The sequence below is a fragment of the Paramisgurnus dabryanus genome, chromosome 4, assembly GCF_030506205.2.
Source record: "Paramisgurnus dabryanus chromosome 4, PD_genome_1.1, whole genome shotgun sequence".
Classification (NCBI taxonomy): Eukaryota; Metazoa; Chordata; class Actinopteri; order Cypriniformes; family Cobitidae; genus Paramisgurnus; species Paramisgurnus dabryanus.
This window is the reverse complement of record NC_133340.1, coordinates 10891436-10914786: the sequence shown is the minus strand read 5'-3', so window position 1 is coordinate 10914786 and position 23351 is coordinate 10891436. Positions and strand designations below refer to the sequence as shown.

The 23351-nt window shown below is 36.6% G+C and overlaps 1 protein-coding gene across 7 annotated transcripts in view; it reads right to left on the bottom strand.

Annotated features, from left to right (window-relative positions):
* gab1 (GRB2-associated binding protein 1) overlaps positions 1 to 23351 on the bottom strand; it is a 165140-nt gene that overhangs the window by 105998 nt on the left and 35791 nt on the right. The window contains exon 1 of one of the 7 annotated variants that reach the window (XM_065295750.2): positions 4418 to 4824. The exons of the other annotated variants lie outside the window; for them this stretch is intronic. The gene's annotated coding sequence lies outside the window, so the exon portion shown is untranslated. Of the gene's footprint in view, positions 1 to 4417; positions 4825 to 23351 lie in introns of those variants that run through there. 7 annotated transcript variants of the gene reach the window in all.

The window sequence follows — 23351 nt, the reverse complement described above, 5'->3', positions numbered from 1 at the left end:
TATCGGTCGATCTCTAAAAAAAAGCAACCACAACAACCGTGCCTTTAACGTTAAATTCATGAAACTATATGCCGCCTTGTTTTTCATGTCATACAGTACATGTATAAAAAAGGCCAAATAGATTTTCAAGAGTTAAGAGAGTAGGCCAATTTGTTTTTCGTAAATTTCAATAAAAATGTAATACTTCATATTTCGTTAAATCATACAGTGAATGTGTAAAAAAGTAAAACTGGACCAATGTGTTTAAGGCACTTCTGAAGGCACCACTGCTTTGACACGCATAGCCTTGTGCAACAACACTAAACAATGCATTGAATTGAGTAAAATGTTTGTGTGTATGTGCGTTTCAAACAGGGAATGTAAAAAAATGTTACCTCAATAAATTTAAGGTCATTCCTATTGTATTTGTGTTCATTTTAATCATTAACATTAAAGGCAAACTCTTTTTATGACTAAAATAACAGGAAAGGGTAAAAAAATAATTGCCAAATATTAAAACTGACAAAACGGAATTTGCAAAAATTAAAACGGACAAAACGGAATTTGGGAAAAAATAAAACGGAATTTGGGAAAAAAACTGATTTTATAGGGCCCTACTTACCAGCATATTAAAACCTCATAAAAAATACCTTTATAGGTTTTTTCTTTGTGCATCTGCAGCGTCCGCTCTGTGGGTGCAGCCAATATAATGCTGCGGTTGCTTTTGTGAACTGACTGCACACTTGACTTTCACCTAGACATTTAGATATGCAAGTTTTTCATCAACAGTATCTGTGTGAAACATTTTAAACATTGATCATCATCTGCCGACACGACTGTTTCATCACATCCTCTATACCAGAGAGTCTGCTTTATTAACGGCTTTTCCTTCGCTTCGCGTGAGCTAAACGTTTCCGCTTTTAACTTTTTTACTCGCATATATTTCTACATATTTTCGAAAAAGAAAGACACAGGATATAATGTAAGTTATTATAGATAGCATTTAAGCTTGTTCTGAAATGATGAGAAATCTGTGTGACTAAAAATGACCTCTCCAGCTTAATTTAGCCAAAATAATGATACATTCGTTTTCATACTTTAGATATACACGTTAATTTATCTACTAACATATTATTAAAAATGCCCTAAATTATTATGCATTGCCTTCTGTATTGCATTCGTTTTGTACATTTACAGGTGCACAAATACTGGCTAATTTTAATTTCTTTAAGACACTGCTGTGTTCTGTATTGACCGATGCTCTGTTAATTTGCGTTTAACAAGCCTATATGATGTTCTTCAATTTATTTTTGTTTCATGTGCATTGTTCCATTTTTTTTTACGTCAACAAAACAAATGATGTGATAGGCTACTGCTGAGTGCAGAACACGCACATTAAAAGTTATAGCATGTTTATTTTTTTAATTATAACATGTAACTATAACAATGGCGACCTCTGCAAAAATATAACTCGCACATTAATATATTTGGTCGCAAACGCGCAGTCTGGACCCTGGTAACTGGTGTACCATTTTGTTTAAATTTTACATTTACATAACTTTTAAACAGTTATCATTAACAAATGCTTTCACACATTTTGGGGGAGACATTATTGGTGAACACCAAAAAACAAGAAAACTTTTCCTCTAAGATTTAAACAAATTGTGCTCCACATTACCAAACAGCATACATTTTTGCCATCAAACACACACAGACAATAAATCCAGGCAATGATCCGCATGTATACAACACATTCTCCAGTCACACGTGAGTATCTAAATACATGCTTGTTTGAAACGTGAGTCATACTGTCCAACCTTGAACCTTAATACTTCTGTCTCACAATTACTGAGGAGAGTTCCAGACAGTCGAGCAAAAGCAGGGTTTGGTTTCTATTAACAGCTGACACAATTTGGCACTAGGTTTTTTGTTTTGTTTTCTGCAAGGTTTTACAGTATGTGCGGTCTGGAAGATAAAGCAAAGTCTAGTGGAACAAAGGTTGGAATTAAAACCTCCGCTTTCCCTGTCAGTTGTAAAACTTCTCACTTTCTCATGTCTGCATGCTCTGCTATGACCTACACTCTGCAAAGTGTTGTGGTAGATCTTTGAAGAAACCTCGCTGTCAGAACATTATGTTAGGAAAAACAAAAAAGTGAAACACATATCTACTGTAGTACATGAGAAGGGACCGGCCTGCTGTTTGACCTTGATTCAAATAACCTTGGGGATGATTTAGGCAGATGTGCAGTCCTGCTCTCACAGAACACCCATCCTCAATCATTTTATTCTTTATGAAGCCAAGCCCTTTGAAAGGTCATCTAGAGAGCTTACATGCTCTAAAACTACATAAAGAATAAAGCCTAACAGCCCTAGGTGACTTTCTGTAAAACTTTACACAATACTTGCTGCTAGTATTGTGTTTAAGTTTTAATGCAAAACTAAATGGTAGAACAATTTCATTGTCAGCAAATCTGTGTCATTAATTGGTCAATAATTAACAAAACCTATGAATGCACATAATGCCTTCACTAAAATAGTCAACAGTACAAAAAATAAAAATGACCAAATATGAGCTCAATGATGAACGTATTTTTATGAAGCGACAATTTCACAGTGACACTACTAGATTAAGTTTCTCTTTAAATATGCAATGTGGGACTTTAAGAAGGATCTCTTGACAGAAATGCATTATAATACACATAACTATATTATGTATAAAACCTTACAAAATGACCTTAGATTGAGCTTTTCTTATCTACATACACAACAGGTCTCTTTAATGCTTTTACATTCTCTCACACAGATTTGTTTTACGCAATTATGTGTAATTTGGGCATCAGGTTTGAAATGTTTGTTTCACTTTCAATTTGCAATCCCTTAAACTGCACAGGAAGCAGGCAGTACTGATTTGTAATTGATGCTCTGGATCGATTGTTGCACACAATTTCTTGTCAGTCATTACTATCCTCACATAGGTATAATGGTAAAAAAAGAGAGTTGCATTTCCGACAACGCGCAGTGCAGCGCACACAAATTAAGTTCTCTCTTATGTCTCAACAAATGTGATCATCGACATCGATTAGTTTGGTTTGTGACATCACTTATCCACCACCTCATGGCAAGAGCACAAGCTGCGCAGTTATAAAGTCAGGCACACCTGCTCCAAACAAAGACAAAGTTACTTATATTTAACAAAGAAATTACACTTTTATTAAGACTCGTTAGCTGCGTTTGCTTGGACAATTGTTATCGGTTTAAATGTTCAATCCAAATATAAAAATGCTCAATGTAAACACCTACATTGAAATAAAAAGAGCCAAATAAATTAAAAATCTAATCAGTTTGAGAGGGGTGGTTTATACCTTTTGTAATCCGCTCCAAAGGACAACCCAGCATAAATGTTTTAAAGGGGTCATAATATGAATTTTTTTAAGATGTAAAATAAGTCTTTGGTGTTACCAGAGTGTGTATGTAAAGTTTTATCTAAAAATACCACATACATAATTAATTATAGTATGTTATAATTGCCACTTTGTAGGCCTGAGCAAAACTGTGCTGTTTTTGGGTGTGTCCTTTAAAATGCAAATGAACGGATGAAATGCAAACACTGATCGCAATGATGATAGTTTGTTGCAATTGAAACTCAATTGTGCTGTCAATAATCTTTTTTATCTTTCTTTCTCTTTGCACTAAATGCCAGTGCCATGACTGGATAGTGCAGATTAATGGTGAATTATTGTAATTGTTCTTGCTACCTACCTCACACAAAACTGAAATCTGAACGACCTAATTTTTCACATGCTTGCAAAGAATGGTTTACCAAAGCAAAGTTACAGGGTTGTTCTTATTCACATTTTCTAGATTGATAGAAGCACTCGGGACCCAATTATAACACTTAACATGGAAAAAGTCATAATTTTCATGCTATGAACCTTTAAAGTGTACAGAGAGGGAACAGAGATAGAAGTTATTTGGAACTTTTAGAATTCCACCACATTCCACTGGATCAGGTCTATAACATCACACAACATAGATATACGGTCTATAAAAACACCAGCAAAACCCAGCAACAGAACGAAAAACAGAGACATAGCAGAGATGTGGTCATGGTGAACAACATCTGTGTATCACAAGGAATATCCTATGCAGCCTTAAAAGCCAGCTGTATAAATAGCTAGCTAACAATTCAGAAAATAACAATGGTTGCAACAGTCAGAAGGCACGGCAGCTCGGAATAACCAACCAAACATACAAAGAACAGACTACAAGGCTTTGCAATACTTCTGAATGCTTGCCATCTTTTATTTTGGAGAGTGGCCAGGACTTTTATAACCGGTGCATATACTAGTAGGAAAGGATACAAATTAAATACTAGAAATCAAGCAAGAAATTACTCATTCAAAAGCAGAAATTATGCTACACAATTACATTATCTCACCTTGAGTCTAAAATCCCGGTGTCTTCTAATCTCTATTGAAAAAATTTACCCACCGATCTGACATGAGAAGTATGTGAGATAAAAACAAACTCTTCAGCTGTAAAATTTACTCCTGCCAAAACAGTACACAGTCCCACTTCCAGCTGTGTGCATCAGCAAAACCAAAAACTCTGTAAACTGTCTCTCTCTAGAGACTGGGTTTAACTAGGAGACCTGTCGTCCATGATCTATAAGAAATCTTCTGTCTGGAGCTTGGATCTTGTGCTGAACTGTTGATCCAGGCGTCTCTCTCTTATTCCACATTGCTCTCCAAATGACTGCCAATGTGACAAATATGCTAGACATGAAGAGCAGCATGTTTTCAAGCCGAGGTCATTCCATATCAATCATTCGGGCAGAGAGAGATCAATAGCCCTTAACAGTTATCCCAGGGGAATGGCCTGGTTTCATTTCCTCTATGTAGTTGGTGCAGGTTCTTTATCTCTCCCTCAGCAAGAGAAATGTGAGCTAAGAGCCAATACAGATGCAGCGACTGGCAGAAAGAAAAAACTACACTGAGATAGGCTTTAAAGTGGACTGAGTGAAGCATTAACTAAGAAGTGGAACAGAGGGGGGGGAATAAAAATTGTGAGAGTAGGAAAGAAGGGCTTAATTATTTACAGTTTACCATCACACTCGGCTATGCGCCAACAGATGAGCGACCGGTCTCAACTGGGCAAAAACACACAGATATAAAATGGAAGTTTCCACTTCGCTGGCAATTTTCATCTTCCTGGTCATCTGTTCCCAACACACACTTTGAGAAAAAGACATCCTGTTTTTCCTCCATTGTCACTCATTTGCTACATGGTTGGTCACGTCTAAGTTTAGACTGTTTAATATTGGTGGGGGTGGGGAATGCTGCTTCCTTAAGTCTCCAAACAAGTTTTCTTGGACATTAGTTTAACAAGTAGTTGTTTAATCCATGTTTGCAAAAGAAACACCTGCTCTATTATGTAATGTTGATATGCATCACAGATTGTTGCCTAAAAAGTAGTTAATGCCGGATGAGAGCGAGACTTCACATATTGTGACATCTACGTTGGCATGCCATAATTACTTTTTTTCTACTGCTGAATGTTTACCAAAAATGTAAGCATTGTTTACTTATCTTGTCCTTAATATAATATACTAATATTACATGATATTGTATTTGCAATAGCACAACCTTGTAGGCCTTACTGCTTTAATAAACAGTGATCACATTTTAAAGATACAAATGTTTATAAAAAAAAATTCAAGGGAACATTAAATGCAATCCTAGCGCTAGTGCTAATGCTCAACAGTAAAAGAATAATGCAAAGCAACTAAAAATAACCACCAGGAATGGATTCTGCACAGGGATACATGACAGTAGCATGAGAAGATGATCTATGCTTTATTCTGAATAAAGCACTGTATTAGTATGCAAACTGCTGATCGATCAGTATCAAGGACCAAAACTATCTATTTGCAATGTCTACAATGTCTACATTTCCTGATACTATTATCAATAACTGAAATTCAGATATGGTGATATTTGTATAGGGTTAACAGCAAAATACTTCAAATAAACAAAAAACTTTTCAGCAATTAAAAACAAATCAATCAACCAAAAGCCTGGGTTAAATAAATGTTGCACTTGTAGCACTTTAAATGTCTTAACATGCAACATATAAATATCAAATATTAACATATACCATCAACAATCATTCAGAGCTACATACAACACATTAATCTACAACTATTTAGCTGGTAACCATCACAATGTATCGCAAAACAATGTATCATCAACAATGTGTCATCTCCATGATTTCTTTAGCTCAGTCATTAAACACTAAAATCTATACTGAATGACTAAACACAGACACTCTGAAGGTGATTCAGGCAGGAAGAGAATGTTTGGTTTGCATCTTTCTGCAGTACAGCAGTCTAGTGCTAATGCGATTTGACCATGGCTATATTAGCTAATGGCAAGTGTGCTCCATTAACCAGGCTCTAATACAGCAACCCTTAAGAGTTACATAAGAGACGATTCAAAAACAATTCCAACCTCTTCCGATCTCTTCCCCTTCTGGTCACGGGACTGCAAACCAGTAAACATGTACATTAGTGTGCACGTTGACATGCAAAACCACAATTGCTCATAGATGTACTGCAGAACAAGGAGTCCTCTTCATGAGTGTAGCACAAAACATTAGAGATTAAAAATTCTATATAAATACTACGCCTGTATGGAAAAAGCAGGATATCATCTGGCAGTCCGGTAGCACGTGGCATGCAGTCAGAGTCAGAATAAAACTGGAAGCATGAAGCTGTATCACTCACTCCTGCCTTGCATTTACCTGTGAAGTTGGTTGCTGGTAGCTCCAAGCTGTACCCAAACTAATCTTGCCGTTGTGGTGCTGATGATCTGAATCTATGGAAGTTCTGTCAAACTTATGCTTCACAGTTAGTCTGTAATTCCCTACTCCAATAACCCCTGACCTACAGGAAGTAGACACAATAGACTGAAAATAACAAGAGGCCACCTCCTCCCCCCTCTTCTTTTTCCTATACTCCACCTTCCCTTGGACGACAACAACACTGTGCTGAAGAAAGGCTGCAGGCGACCCAATAATACCTGTCGCGCTGTGCTCTGTAGCTCCACCAGGATTGCTCAAGAGCTTGTTGGGTCTTTTCCATACATGTCAAGACAACATGAGAACAATACATGTATTAAAAAAGGTCTTCTTGTTGCAGAGTTTCAGGACAGAAAGTCTTTCTTTAATGCACAAATATAACATTTTCCACATGTATAAAAACTTTTCACACTCTGATTGCTTGATCCGAATTTGGATATATCATACTACACCTGCACTTGCAGATATTACTGGTGTACTGAAGAAATTTAAACCTTTCACACAAAGAACATCACTTGAAAAGGTCTGCCACAGAATCCCCTGCAAAATATTAAATAAGGGAATTTAAAGGTATCAGCAAATAATAAATGCATTATCCTCTATTAAGTTAAGGACGTACAGTCAATTATGCATCATCAACTGCGGTTTAGTTTTGCTTTATACCAATTGTAGAGCAGTTTACATGAGACGTACCCCAAACCACCTCTTCGAGCGAACCTAGTTGCCTTTTGCAAGAACACATTGTCATCCCGTTTATCCGGCATAATCCAATCTAAGGGCAATGCTACCCACAGCAAATTACATTTAGCACCCTAGCTGAAATTTATGTGGGCCAAATCAAATTGTCCCTATATGCCTAAAGAAGCTAGAGGAACAGGAAATGGAGCCACGGTGTAGTAGAGATAAGGCAAAAGAGACCACATCCCAGAGCATCCTTATCACACTACTTTTGCACTGATTAGATAGTTTCGGAATAATACCCGCTTTGATGTTTGACACTCAATTATTTACGACCACAATATAACTTCGCAAAATAGGAAGACTTCTTAAGTGCATGGGATTCTGCAATTTACTTTGACTTGGTGTGGCCTGAGTATTTGGGTCCAAATGAAAGCAAAAGGTGCTAAAATTTATTCAACATCTGCATAGCGTAACTGAAACTGAGACATTTTGAACACAAACCTGAATGAAGCCATTCAGAAAATGTAACACTTAAAGTTAAAGAAGTTAAAGTTCTCATAATTGAACAAAATTTCTGTAATATAAACTTTTGTAATTTTTTGTAACAACTTTTGTAAATAAAATAATTCACAAATTGATAATATCTAAATGTAACAATAAATAGTGTGGCAATCGGAAAAAAATATCAAATAGCATTCTTGTGGTTGTGCGCACACATATATCATAATGTTGTTAAACTTAAAGTGGGTGATGAGGGGTGAGAGGACTGTGTACGATGCATGTTCTCGGCACATTAGAAGCAGTGACCCCCTAAAAGAGAACATTGTGTTCGGGAGACAACTAAAAGAAAGCATGCCTGCAAGTTACTAGTGCAAAAACTGGCTAGCCCAGACTTCATGCAGAGCATATGTTAGCCATATATTTTTTTGATTTTCTTACCTAGCTGTATTCTATACATACAGATGCAGTTTGATGTATCACAGCTGCCTCTCACACAAACCACTGATGTGAGTTTGCCACAGATGGAAGCATGTTAAATGCAAAGAATATGTTTGACTTTGAGGTTACTGTAAAAAGAGTAGATATGTTGAAAAAATTGCACAACTGTATTGCGCTAAACACAAAAATAAATAAATCATGTCTATGATCAAATAGCTTTTAACCCCCTGTAAAGTACAATTTAGCTTCTGTTAGCACATACAAATAATACAATAACTGACTGCTACATTTGAAGATCTGATATACATACTAACACTAGCATTAAAAGTTTATGCATATCTTTTAATAAGCATGTGTACCCATTACAAGGTCATCTGAAACACATTTCAAAGATTATGTAATATGTGGAATACCAAGTGGTATAGCATAGCATGAGCTAGTCATCTGAACAAACAAAAACAAAGGGGCATAACATCAACAACCTCATAGACACGTAAAAAGGGCAATAATGCGCAGTGCCCCTCTCTTTATCAACTCCCAAATCCTTGCCTCTACCCTCCGATTCTTGCGTTTTGTTGCATCCAATAGCCGATAGTTACGCTAGCATAAAAAGGTCAGTGGGGTGGCACTTTGCCTGCATGAGTCAACTACCCTTCTCCCTGCTCCCCTTTCCTCCCTCTATAATGCTCTCTAAGTCACATGTCTTTGTCAAAGCTGCGTCATTCAAATTCAACACATTCTTCTGGCCCAGGCAGCCTCTGTTCACATGACAGGAGCACTGCTTGGGTTTGCTTGACAGCCTACTCAAACAATCCCTCTTTTTTAATACCAAGCAATACACAAGGCAACAACACCCAAACTGACAGCACGACCTCCGAACCTCAGGTGTAAGGAAGAAAAGCCAAACAAATCTCAGAAGACTTTTCACCGCTTGTGTAGCAGATCTTAGGTACAAGTAAAAAAACTTGAAGAGTGAGGTACACCGAAAATACAATCAGGCAACAAAAATACGAAGCAATACTACACATGCAATAGTTCTATGGCAAAATACGCTAATGCTGTAGTATTTGAGACCAGTCTTGGCCTTGTCTGGGTCTCAAGTGTTTTTGATCTCGAACTTGTCTTGGTTTCTGCCCCTCCAAGTCTTTGGTCTTTCTTGGTCTTGACACCCTATGGTCTTGGCCCTGGTTTAGGTGGTCCCGAAAACAACACTGATAATTACAGACAAGCTAGTGTTTAGTAAAATGACACCACTGTGTGTGTGATATTGCATTTTGTGTGTGACTTAAATTGACAAGTTATTAAGATAGAGTTGTTAATCTGAAAACAATTCATTAAATGTTCATCATGTAGCCTATTTTTGTTATAATAACATTAAAAATTCAGATCCATAATTTGATTATCAAAGATGTATTATAAAAACGCAAAATGCAATAAATCCAAGTTTTATTTTGAATCAATATATAAATGTGTATTCATCTTTGCCATGTTATATTTATTCAGTTGACTAGTGGTATACACTAGGGGTGTAACGGTACGCAAAAATCACGGTTCGGTGCGAACCCCGGTTTTGAAGCCACGGTTCGGTTCATTTTCGGTACAGTAAGGGAGAAATGCAAACATTAAACTGCAGGTTGTTTATTACTTTAAACTTTTTTTTACAATTTGTTTACACTTTTTTAAACACTTTATTAAAGTATAAAATATATATAAAATGAAAAAATAATAAATAAAATACTACTGCAAAGTTATTTTTTACATTATTTTATAACAGAAGGTAACTCTTATCTTAACCTTCTCTTAAACTTTTTCTACTAAAACCTTGAACTAACAAATTCAATTCCTGAATACATTTATGAACTATTAGCCTACATTTTTGCCACTAAAAATTTTCTGTTTTGATTTATTTTGGATTGTTTAACTCACAGAATTGAATTGGCTATGTACCATCTCTGTATAAAAATAATATTACTGCTCTATGTGTAACTGCATAGCAAGCAACATGATGATATACTTATTATACACTCATTTTGAGATTAGTGAGCTGCATACATAGCCATCTTTGATCTTTTGCACGTTTCTCCTAATCTTTGCTTGTGTCATCAATGTAAGCTGTGACTTTACTTACGAACCCCTCCGCAGCTGAGTAACAGCTGAGTAAGCCCGGGTTACAGCTCTTCTCTGTCCCGACCAGCTGATCGCATTGTGACAATTATATGATTGACGTGATATGCAGATGAAAAATCTGATCACGCATTCCTTATTCTTGCTGTCACAGAAAGCGCGTCTCATGAATGCGTAGCAACGAAAGACGTGCATCCTCTCACGCACTTTTGAAAGAACAAAGCAGCGCGTTGACACGCGTTTAACATGCGCTTTTAGATACGACACGTAAACGTTTACATCAATAATCAAACGGATATACAACTAAGTAAATAAAAATCTTTCTGCGGGCCGAATTATGTTATATGTTTGACAGAAGACTTGCGCTGAACGCGGAGACTTCCGCCACTTAATATGTTCGTGCGGAAACGCACGTATTATGTTCCGCACAGGCGCACACAAAATACTTTCGGTGCACGTGCGCACCGTGCCGAAAGCCCTGAACCGAAACGGTCCGGTTCGAATACACGAACCGTTACACCCCTAGTATACAACTCATAAAAAATAAAAAAAACATTAATGGCATTACTACAAAACTAGTGCTGTCAAAATTAGCACATTAATAATGCGTTAACTCAAATTCATTTTAACACCACTAATTTTATTAACACGCGATTAACGCAACAGCAATTTCTGTTTGACCCTTGGTCTAGCACACAGCTGGATGAATTGAGATGCAGCAAGTGACACACGCTGTGTAGATGAGTCTGAGGTTTTCATAAAAATAAGAACATTAAGCTCTAGTCTAGTGAATCCAATGCTCTAAATTACACATCTAAAATTATCTTAATCTGTACGTTTCCTAAGAGGTGTATCGTCCCAAATCCAAAATGCGTCTTAATTCACTTGCTCGTATTTTGGTTTCGTTTTTAAAGCATGCAGAAATTATAGAAAATAGACTGCAGGACTTGCTTGATGTTAAAATTATTAATAAGTGAGATAAAGTTCGGGACCTGATTGATGTTAAAAGAATTATTAAGAGTGACAAGACTCAAAAGCGATCATCCTGATGCTGACATCTGAAGCACATGCACAAAAACGCGCAACCCCCATATATATATATATATATATATATATATGACCTATAATCTGTAATATCGGAAGTGAATGTTTGGTTAACTGTTAAGAAAAAGTATCTATTGTGTAAGATTATATTAAACCCTTGCATTAGCCTACCGTATCTTAAAGCGTGTTTCACATATATTGATATTGTTTTTGCTTTCTGTAAACAGGTGTAGTTATGTCATGTTTTGTCAGATTCCAACAAATCATGCATTGTTTTGAAGTTTTTTAATAGAGAATGTTAAAATATAATCCCAACTAAATTTTTTGCCAGCACGGGTCACAAATGATGCAGCAGCAAACAGAAATGGAGAAAGAACAGGGTCTTCTAAAGGGAAAATAATATATAAAACTATGGCTGATGGTTCTGCTGAAAATGGAAACAGGCTGTTGTAAACATACACTGTAAAAAGTAATTCTGCAGACTTGTAGATTTGATGAAATTGAATGTGTAAACTTTATTTAATAAAATTAATTTCATGTAGTTTGGTATTTTTTGTGTTAAAATTCTTTCAAAATGACTGGAATAAAAACAACTTATTGTTTTTGTGAAGGATTTAGCTATTCTTATTGTGTATCTGCAAATGTATAGCCTGACGTTGTCATACTCAATTCTAGTCAGATTTTGAGTCTGATACCGCTCCATTGAGCTAAAATTATGAGGCGTGTCTCAACCGAAAAATGCCTCTCCACTCAATTGGATAGACCTATGACCAATCAGAGCAACGGAGTGTGTGACGTATGTTGAAATGTCATCTTTTGCAGCCTGACCGAACTGCTAGTAATTTCGCTACAATGATACTAACATCATTGTGATTGTACTAAGTCTGAGTTAGCGAACGTACATCAACACCTACTATGTTTACAACGTTTCATTTATATCACAACATTAAGTATTTACTAAGTCATACAGTAAGACTCTCTTACCATTTGTACGTTAGGTGAACTTCATCCACGACGATAGCTACCCATTACATTGGCTTGAAAAATATCGGAGCCTAGCATGTCCCTCCACTTATTCAGCAGTCACGATTCCGGGCTTCCAAAAAGAAGCTGGCAACGACCGCTAACTATATCCATCTCGTCGTGCACAGCGAGTTGCATCGCAGTGATACCCATTTCAGTTGCTTCTTTAACTTTGTCCTCCATAAGTGCGACCAACTTTTGCCGAATCCCGTAGGAAGGACAGCGAAAACATAAACAAATGCCTTGATCGCGTTTCTCTGTTCCTCTTTTTAAATCAATGCTCTGTTGATATCTTTTAGAACAGACTCAATGTCAGATTCCACACATATGAATTCTCCAGCGGCAGCCATTTCATTGTAAACAGATTGAACACACGCGCTCTTTGGTGACGTGTTTGATACGTTACTGTTGATCATCTGTCCATCATCGTATAAAGCCCGCCCTCACAATTTGATTCGTCGGCCAGTTTTGGGACTCGCATAGTAGCTCCTCAACGGAAAAACGCCAGACCGATCTTCCCGTTTTTCAAAATGTGGTGGGCGGGGCTAAGATCGGCTGGCACCCAGGCTAGCGAATGTAGCGAATACTGAATAAGTCCAACATAATACAAATCAGCTGTTTTAAATTAAAAACCATTCCGGGTTGATATGCAGGTCGTGAGCGCTGAGCAGACGGATTTAGGAAATATTTCTTTTATTGTGCCAAAATTCAAAGTTTTGAAAGCATTTCAGTCGAGAATGTTTGTTTTTTAAACAAGAATCTGCAGTAGGTTCATAAAGATATTGCCTATTTAAACATTTCCTTCGAGTTTTTGGCGATGGGAGCTCCAGATAATCAGCGGGCGTTCAGCGCTCATATATAACGGACAACGGCGCCTCACCTCGGCCAGTCTTGCTGAAAATCACAGCTGGCTGTGACGTCAATGTAGTGTTTAAACTGTGTATAAAATTCATTTCGGGTAAATTTAACGGGCGATCTTTGGTCTTATAAGTCTATAAGCAGTGTTTCTTTGTATAATTTGTTTGTAATTTGTAAATATTAATTACAATAAGGATTAATATGAACTGGGTTTGGACGTAACTTCAGCTGTAGGACCTAGGAGGTCGCATATCTAGGATGCATTCGTCATCAAGACTGTCTTATTTCAGAATATTAACAAGTAGGGGTGTGACGGTCATTATATAACCGTGAGACCGACGTTATAGTTGAACACCGTCATTAGAACTCTATAACCGGCAAAACGGTGTATAGAATATTTTTAAAAAAAATTATCATAAAGAATTTTTAAATACTAATTAAAAACAATTGTTAACAGTCTGTGTTACACGCCCCACCATGTTCTCAGGCAGTGAAAAATACATCACGGAGCAGACACGGACAAAGCGCTGACATACAGGACAGACCAGGTTACTTTTAAGATTAAACGTTTTAAACAAAGTCTCACCTTTCAAATAATCTCTTCCTTCTAGTTAATTTATAGCATCAAATAAACATGAATGATCATGAGAAGGAATGATGTTTTAACCGTGGAAAGGCGTTCGTACACTCCGCTTTTCAAGTTCAAATCCTCCCATGCTAATCTACTAACTCTCCTGAAAGCACATTCACTGCTAATTGTCTTGCTGTTAGTTTTAAATAAACGTAGAGCAAGTAGCTAATCAGTGTCTAGTTTATTCAAACGCCGGTGTCACATCGCAAACCTGACTGAGCAGCGCGTCTGCGGAGAGCGTTTGCTGCGCATGGCCATTGTGCTTTTACACCGGCTGCGTGTGCAGCGCATACTGTGCAGTTTAATAACAGTATAACAATCTCAAGTTCACATTACTTTATCTTACATCTTCAAGACGCTTTTTAATCCACATTGTTTTCGTGCAGTTCTGGTCCGTGTAATGACAGCTATAGACACAATTACAGACATAAAAAAGGCATGGCACAAATCTGTTTCTCTGAAGATTATTAAGATACAGCGCAGTATCCTGGAAACAGTGTGTTTTTTTAAATATTTCATTGTTTTCTGTTAAATTGCTCAAAGTTGTTACTGATTAAAACACACTTGTCATCACATTCATGATTTTATGGCAAAATGACACTTTCGCGTCAATCCACGAGCATTTAAACGGTCAAAACGCCTCCCACCGACGGTTATGTTACGAACCGTCACATTTGACTCACGTCATAACCGTCATTACCAATTCTGAAACCGGCACACCCCTATTAACAAGTAGACTTTTATTCTTAGTTAATCGTAAATTGTTGTAATATGCGCATGACTTGCGAATGTAATACTTAACTTAAACAAACCAGGCTTAATGGCGTATGCAGTCTGCATGTGACCTCCGCAGTCTGCACCCTTCGGATTCAGAAACGGCCTGCGATTGGTGGTCCAGCTGTAACTCATTTTGAGTGACAAAAAAACTGACCAATCATACTGTTCCTCTGAATGGGTGGGTTCTTTTATCAATAACTTTCATAGATATGTATGTATCTATTATGACAAATTCTGCTCGCTCGGTCCGTGTTTTAAAGATAAATGTGACTTTACTGCTGTCTTTTTCGGCTTATTTAGTTTTGTGTTAATTATATCCACAAAGTATTCGAATAAATTGGTAATGTAAAACTATTCTCCGCTGTAAATTAATTGTGTGCTCAATTGCGACGCTCTGTGTTGAATTTTCTTGCGGAAAACATAAACCATTGCTGACTGAATTGTTTGACAATGGCCTCTTAATGGAGTTTTCTGCTTCCCATCGAAACTTAAATCATTACTGAGGGGAAATATAACATTATTCATTTAATTCCACAAAAGATGAGTAAAATATTAAATGTAGAAGTTATCTTTTTAAAATGTTTAAGCTTTCTACATAATGTAAATTGAACATTTATTATTTTTATTATTAATTTCGCGACCTATTATCTAAATTGTGTGTTCATGAAGGCCTGTACTGCAGTTTCCTGCAGGCAACGTGAAACATTGCTGAGGGAGAACTTTATTCACAACAAAACATGAGGAATATTATTAAATAAATATATTGTACATATTATATTGTGTATATAGTGTATGTGTGTGTATATACACTATATAGTGTATGTGTGTGTATATACACTATATGTGAGTAACTTGGTTAACAAATAAATATGTGACTGTATCCTATCGTGTGACAGAAAAAATGTAGGGAAAAGATTTGCCCTAATTATAAATATAGATTATATATCTTTTCAAAAATTTTTGATATTATTTGTAATTCCAATGAGAATTTATTATCAGTTTTCGATATTACTGCACATTTCAAACACACATAATTAGCCACAAACTCAGATAAACTCCATTGCACATATCTTCCAATTTTCTTTAAAACATTTTAATATACAAGTTTAATGTGTGGATTATTTCAATATTAAACCTGTATACATTTATAAAGGTTTTAAGACATATTTGCTGTTTAATGTTGCAGGATAAAGATGAAGAGGCGGGACTTGAGCAGCTTGTGATGGCTGTAATTGTAAATAATGGATCTTCTAGGAGTGGCAGCCCTAGGGATGCTGGAATTGTTATCGAGGCCTTAAAGGTGTTCCCAGGGCAGGCTTTATCCTCATTGGATTGGATTGGATCTATGCATTGAATCTCCAGTATCCCAGGCATCTTTTCACGTGTTTTTTCAGAAACTTTTCTTGGAGCTGGATTCTTTATAAACTGATTACAGTACAGTAAGTCTAAACTGCTGTCTGATGTTCTGGGTGTGAATCAATAGCAGGACACAAACATGGAACCTTTCGTCGGGAAATGTGGACGGTTTTCTTTAACCCCCAGGGGTCCAAAAACGCGGGGACGCGTTTTGACGTGTTTTCTCCTTATCATAGCAGAATCAACTTAAAATACTCCATCATTAATAATCAAACACTTACATGTTTAACATCATTTTAAACTCTGAAGGGTCCTCTTTAATTAGTGTACAGTCACAATAACAAGAGATCTTTGTGTTTTTGTCAAATAAAGAAAAAAAACAGGGTGCACATCTAGACATTTCTGTCTCCGCCAGCTGTCTCTCAAATCACATTACAAAAATTAGTTGAAACTCCGCGAATACTTGTCACACAAACATGATACACATATCCAAAGAAAGCCTGAAATGTCTACTTTTAAAAAAGCTAATTATAATCAAAAACAAATATTTCCTGTTTATATAATCTGCATTGAAGTAAAGAGAATACCGTTTTTCCTGGCTGAGCTCATTATCTCTAATTTGGTCACGCCCACAGGCTGTTGACATGGTAATGAAGAGACCAGCAGTTCCAACAATAATAAACAAAGCGTAAAGTTTGATCAGATTTAAAGACTTTACCGCATGTTTGGATTACAAACTTTAAACACACACGTGAGGAATATCTTCATTTATGTCTGGACATTGAGGAACAGAAGCGTTTATCTTTAACGTTACCTAAGGGGAAGAACAATGGAAGACGCAATGGAGATCGGAGGATATATTCCTGAAGAAACTGTAAGTCATTTGTCTTCATTTATATTTGCTATCATGTAATATGTTATGGCTTGTGCAGTTCAGCCTACATAAGCAACCTCAGCAGACTGCACGCTTCGGATTAAAAAACTTTCGCATTGTTTACAAACGAGTACGCGTGATTTCACGTAATGGCGGATTTCATTGTTACATGCTGTACAGTGTTAGACACCGTTATTCATTTCGTATCCTTCATGGCAACTTTGAGTAATGCTGCACTGCTGTATCTTTTAAGTGTGTGCTGTAATATGATTCCATGTTTATATGCTTATTTACAAACGAGTTCGCGTGATCACGTAATGGCGGATTTCATTGTTAGATGCTGTAGACGTTATTCACTTTCGTATCCTTCATGGCAACTTTGAGTAATGCTGCACTGCGGGATCTGCTGTAATATGATATTGTTTACATGCAACGCATTCCATACATTGCGCTTTACACGCGACGCCGTTTTATTATGAGCGCCGCGTTGTTTACACAGAGAGCTCGCGCACATTGACGCCATATGCGATATGTTTTTAAAGTTCATACTCGCTTACAGAAACGCGTTTAAAACAGAAGCTAGACGATAAGGGGAAGGGCATATGAAAATAGTCATCTGAAAACAGATTTTTATATAACTAATCATTGCAGATGTTTATCTGAGATACTAATTTAGTTTATGTACATGATAGTTTATCTGAATGAAGTGCTATCATTTACCCATCAGTAGGGCTGGGACAACGCGTCGACGTAATCGACGACGTCGACGCAAAAAATACGTCGACGCAAAATATGCGCGTCGATTCGTCAGACCCAAAAAGACGGCGCCGTTGAGTAGTAGCAACGCGAGTGGCTCCAGTCCACGCCGGCTTCACAGCAAGTGTGAGCAGTGCGTAAGCGGCGCATGTTTTTTCAGCGCCCATGTTAACAAGCATCCACCCTGCCGCATGAGGAGCGCGAGCTCGCGGCTCTGTAGCAACAGTGCTGCAATCGTTTCTGCGTGGGTTCTGCTGCGCTGCTCAAGCTCATTTAAAGTGAAAGTGCTTTGTTTATGGTTTAAATGCTCGTTGATTGACGCGAAAGAGTGTCATTTTACCATAAAATCATGAATGTGATGCCAAGTGTGTTTTAAACAGAGCAATTTAACAAAAAGCAATGAAATATGTAAAAACACACTGTTGCCAGAAGACTGCGCTTTCATTCACTCTCTGTACAGCAGTAAATGAGTCCTCATCTATCTTAATAAACTTAAGAGAAAGAAATTTAATAATGTATGTGCTTCTTAAGTTTAATTGTGTTTATATCTGTCATTACATGGACTAGAACAGCACGAAAACAATGTGGATTAAACAAATCAAGTTATAAAAATTACACTGTGTGACCATCAAAAGGCACATTGAAGAGGTTTTGCTCATAAATGCATGCAAAATAAAGTCATTTTAACTTGAGATTTTTATACTGTTACTAAACAGCACAGAATGAGCTGCAAACGCTTTATGAAATGTTACCTCTGACTAAGAATGCATTATTTTGCACTTGTATAGTCTTTTTTATTTTGAGATTTCAAGAGCAATCAACATATTTTGAAATGTTTACATTCAGATATGTAAATAAACATGTATAAATTGCTATTAGTTAATTAATGGGGAGATAATCGATAATCGAATCGAAGTCGAATCCGACTGATAAAATGAATTGTTAGATTAATCGATACATCGAAAAAAGAATCGCTAGATTAATCGTTTAAAAAATAATCGTTTATCCCAGCCCTACCCATCAGTTATGTATGTAAGAGTATTTCTGTGGACAATTTATGCTAACAGCTGTTCATAACTCTCTTACAGGTCTGCATCCCTCTCATCAGTACAAAACTATGAAGTGGAAAAACATATTCACACTTTTTGGACATAAAGTTATATGGTAACATGAGCCACATGAAGTTTACAGCTCTGTTGTTTATCAGTTTCTTATACAAGTTAAGTTTTTGAATATGGTGTGTTTCCAAATAAACTGAAAATGTCCTACTGACCTTCATTTCTATTTTGATTATATTGTTAACTTCTTAATAAACCTCAAACAAACATGTATACATTTGTCCTCACATTCTTTACTGTAGTTCCTTCCTGCCTCATTATGCAGCTCATTATGCGAGGCTTTGTTTGCTAGCTGTCAATCAATCCTTCTCGCATACGGCCCCTCTAAACAAAAAGTGTCTTACAATTTCTAAACCAATATATTGGTTTATGTGAATAAGTAGGCAGGATGATTTTCACATCATTTTAAAGAAAAAAACGCTAGACTACTAGTTTCTGTTTAGGAAAGTCTTGTTAAAACATGTTTAGTATGGGTTTTGTGGACTTATATCAGTGACTTAAAATTTTTGCTTTTTTAAAAACCATGCATAAACCTTTTTCTCTCAAAAATACAAACATGCACATACATGTAGCTCATTTAATATTTTAGCCCAGTTTGTGCTGAACACAGTGGTATGAGACACTTGCCATTATTATGTTTTAAAGCAACTGAAAAAAGACCAAATGTAAGAGCATGTCAGAACCTCTGACAGTGTCCCAAAATGGTCGGACCCCAGAGGTTTAAGGACTGTAAAATACTTTTTGAAGTGTACACTGTTACAAATACACCATTAAAAATGAGATGCTTTCCTGCTCTTTTGAATGCAATAAAATAAGAATTGATTCATATTTGTCTGTCATTCTGAAATCAGATATAATACTCATTACTAATAATAATATTAATGGATACATTTTAAATCATTATGTTAAATTAATAGTATAATTTAATAGTATTTATTTTATAGTGCTAGGTCTTTGTCCTGTATACCCAATATTTTGTGTAAATTTAAATTAATTTCGAATTGCAGATTGCAGTTAACCTTTTTGAATTGGTTACTATTAAGGAGTTTATGGAGTGATTCTAACTCAATTTTTATTTGTTGAATATAATTAATGATATTACTTGTAATCTGTTGCCACACTTTTATTGAGTAGATATGGCATAATATTTTTTATTGTATAGTGCTAGATCTTTGTCTAGTATACCCAATATTTTTGTTTAAATTTTAATAAAATTTTTAATTGCAAATTGCAGTTTGGCTTTTTGAATATGTTAATATTAAGGAGTTTATAGAGTAAATCTAAATAAATTTTGATTTTTTAGAATGTAATTAATGGTATTGCTTGTAATCTGATGCCACAATTTTATTGAGTAGATGGGGCATATTATTTTTTACAGTGTAAATTTGCATATATATTTGTCCAAATCCATGTTTATAAGAGCATTAACTTGAAAAAGAGTTCAATTTAGATAAATTTAGAACAGATAAAAATAGGGGTGTCACGATTCTCCAAATCCTCGATTCGATTACATTTTCGATTCTAAGGACGATTCGATGCGATTCTCAATTTTTAAATGAAAGACAAAAAATTAAAAGCCTTTATTATTATTATTATTATTATAGTTTCACATTAACATGCACATTGCGTGCTTTTCCTCGCATGGGGGTTTGTGGGCTTTACTTTACATGAGAGAGGTTGTAGAGAGAGGGTTCCTTCTTGCACGCACATGGACTTAATGCGCGCGTCTTGGACTCCTAGCATCTGAAATAAAACCGGTGCGTCATCTGCGCTTCTCTGCGCTCACGCTCTCGCATCTTTCCAAATCTAAACATAAACTAAAGTAGTAATCCTTATGTATTTGTTCAGTTTTATGCGAGCTGAGGAAAACTATCCCTTTTGTTTAAAATATAAACCGCTGCATTTTGGCGCCTCTCTCACTCGCATACATGCAGAGAGCTGCGCTCTGTCCAAAGTCTGATCACTAGGTAGTAATTCTGTTTATGATATGCATTACAAGGAGTTGTAGCAATACATCCCTCGTGTTTAAAATATAAATCGCGTTCCGCCGGACCGATGTTTTTAAAGGCACCTCTGAGAGCTTTATTTTCCACCCTTGACAAGCCGACCGAACGTGACATGGGGGCATGGCAGCATCGACGATCCCATTTTTTATTCGAAGTTCAAGGAAGTTCAAGGTTGTGACTTAATTTCGAACGATTTCAATTTAAAATCGAAATCGTGACACCCTTAGATAAAAATGTGTGATAAATGCCAGTCCTCCTTCTCTGCAGAATGCAATAAATCAGCTCAACAAATCACAGCGCACCATTCCACGCATTGTAAATAACAATGGCGGAGCAGTAAATTCACACCGAATCCTAATTTTCCTCATCTACTTTGTACTTCATGATCAACAAACAAACAAAAAAAATAATTTTGATTGCATTGAAAAACCTATGGTGGAACTTTCCATTATTCTACTTGAAGTCAACGAAAATCGAGCAGGACCAAAACATTTTACAGCTGATTGCAAGAGATGCTCCGATCAGCATTTTGGGGCCGATTACCGATCACTAAGATCATGATCTGCCGATCGCCGATCAGTGACGATCACAGAATGGCAGTGGAATGGGAATCTTTTATCTATAATCTAGCAGAGTTTACACTATTTGTAGAAATGAAACTAACTATAAATTTGGAATATTATTGTTTTAATAGAGAATCAAATAAATAAGCACAACAAATATTTCTTCTTGCAAAGAGAAATGTAATATGCCTTTGAAAAGGTTTTTGTCTGTTAAAAGTAATTTAAATAAAACACTTAACAATCTTTACTGTATGAATTAAATATACACGCATTCGTATGAAGTACATCAGATTTTCACTGATGAGCAGAGAGTAATTTTATTGAGAGATGAATTAGGATACTGTAGCTTTAAGACGTGGGAGAGATCATTCTCTTCACGTGCACTGATGACCGGCTGCTGTGTATGCGTGCGGCGGGTGTCCGCAAACAAGAGCAGCTGTGAGGAAAATGGAAGTTTAAACCTTCAAAACTTTAAAACGAATGCAAGTAATAAACTTTCGGCATGAGGATGCAATTGTCCGCGATAGATATGTGTTGTATACGCTGTTTAATAGGGATGTGAAGACGCATCGCGCTGAGGACCGGAGCGCGTCCTCATAGAAAATACGCATATCTCTGTAAAGGCAGAGAGAGAGATCCAAATCTGCACTTCACACATGAGCAACGGGTTACAAAATGCTCGCACTGTCTAAAATGGTCTCTAATTGCAGCCGCATCAGGAACGCTATGATGACAAAAGTAAACAGAAAGATCGGCTCATGAGATCGGCAAATTTAGCGAGTGCCGATCGCGTAATTTAATGCCGTTATCAGCCGATTACGATCGGCGGCCGATCGATCGGAGCATCCCTACTGATTGCTAGGGCTGGACCAGAAAATTCGAATATTCGAATATTCGTTCCGTGGGTTGACATTCGATTTTCAGTTTTGAGATTCGATTATATTTATAAATATTTTCCAGCGTTAATGCAGAGCTTTTGCCAAGCAGGAAGTGCGCTTCACGCTCCCGCTCTGTAGGTGGCGCAGAGAGACCAACATCCATAGCCAACAACCACCAAACGCCACCAGTGGAAGAGATCGCCTCAAACGGAAAGCGCGCTTCCTGCTTTGGCATTCACGCTAATAGTGTTGTAAATAACGTTCAGTTTCATGCAAAAACTGATTGATTTGCTTCACAAGACGTCAATATGTCACACAGAGTTATGGGGGATTACTTTTGTATTGGATATATATGCTTTAGCTCTTAAAGTGTGCGGATCGGTTGACTTGCATGACGGAGCTCTGGGGTTTCTGCAAAATATCTTCTTTATTGTTCTGCTGATGAAAAAAGCATATTGGATGGTGTAAGTGTTAGTAAATAAACTTGATTTTGAAAGTATGCTACCGTTTTATTACAGTTTGTTGAACTTCGTTCATTTATTTTCGTTGTTTTATTTAAATAGTCACCCTTTACGTTGTCAGTAATTACTGTGCTGCTAATTTCTGATACGGGAATGTTTGTTTGTTAGAAAAATGTTAGGCTTCCTTATTAAAAGTATTGCTCTTGTGTTTTGTTTCACTAATGTTGTTCTCGCTTGCGCTGTTCTGTAGTATTTTTAAAGTTTATTAATTCTAAACGTGTCACATGTCCATATTGCACGAAAAAAAGGCACTACACTCCCTTGGGTCCGCAGCAACACATCCGCCATATAATAAAACTGTAGACAGACAGACACACACATACACACACACAGAGATTCCTGCCTTTATTAAAGAGAAAAATATG